The sequence below is a fragment of the Myotis davidii genome, unplaced genomic scaffold, assembly GCF_000327345.1.
Source record: "Myotis davidii unplaced genomic scaffold, ASM32734v1 scaffold464, whole genome shotgun sequence".
Classification (NCBI taxonomy): domain Eukaryota; kingdom Metazoa; phylum Chordata; class Mammalia; order Chiroptera; family Vespertilionidae; genus Myotis; species Myotis davidii.
This window is the reverse complement of record NW_006295287.1, coordinates 609,356-609,693: the sequence shown is the minus strand read 5'-3', so window position 1 is coordinate 609,693 and position 338 is coordinate 609,356. Positions and strand designations below refer to the sequence as shown.

Sequence of the window (338 nt, the reverse complement as noted above, 5' to 3'; positions counted from 1 at the left end):
CGCTCCTGGGTTCGGGGTCCCCTAGTTGAGAGATGCGGGGAGAAGAGTCGGATTTTGTGTCCCCTAGGGGATCAAGGGCTGGGTCTCCGGGACCCATAAGAGAGGAGGGACTTGGGGCCCCAAATCCCAGGAAGTCTGCCCAGTGGGGCGATAGTGTGGATTTCTCTGTGGGACGCGGGGAGAGGTGGAGCCGGGACTGGGGAGCCCACAACACCGGAGTTATTTAGTGAGAAGTGGACTGTACCCCCATATTCCGGACCCGGAATGGGTGGAACTAGGATTGGACCTAACTTCTAGACCCTCTACTGGGGAGAAGACGAGGTCTGGGCACAGACTTC

General features: G+C 58.9%; 1 protein-coding gene across 1 annotated transcript in view; it reads left to right on the top strand.

Annotated features, from left to right (window-relative positions):
• The window catches only part of DBP (D site of albumin promoter (albumin D-box) binding protein), a 6,459-nt gene that overhangs the window by 2,082 nt on the left and 4,039 nt on the right, over positions 1-338 (top strand). The window lies entirely within an intron of this gene.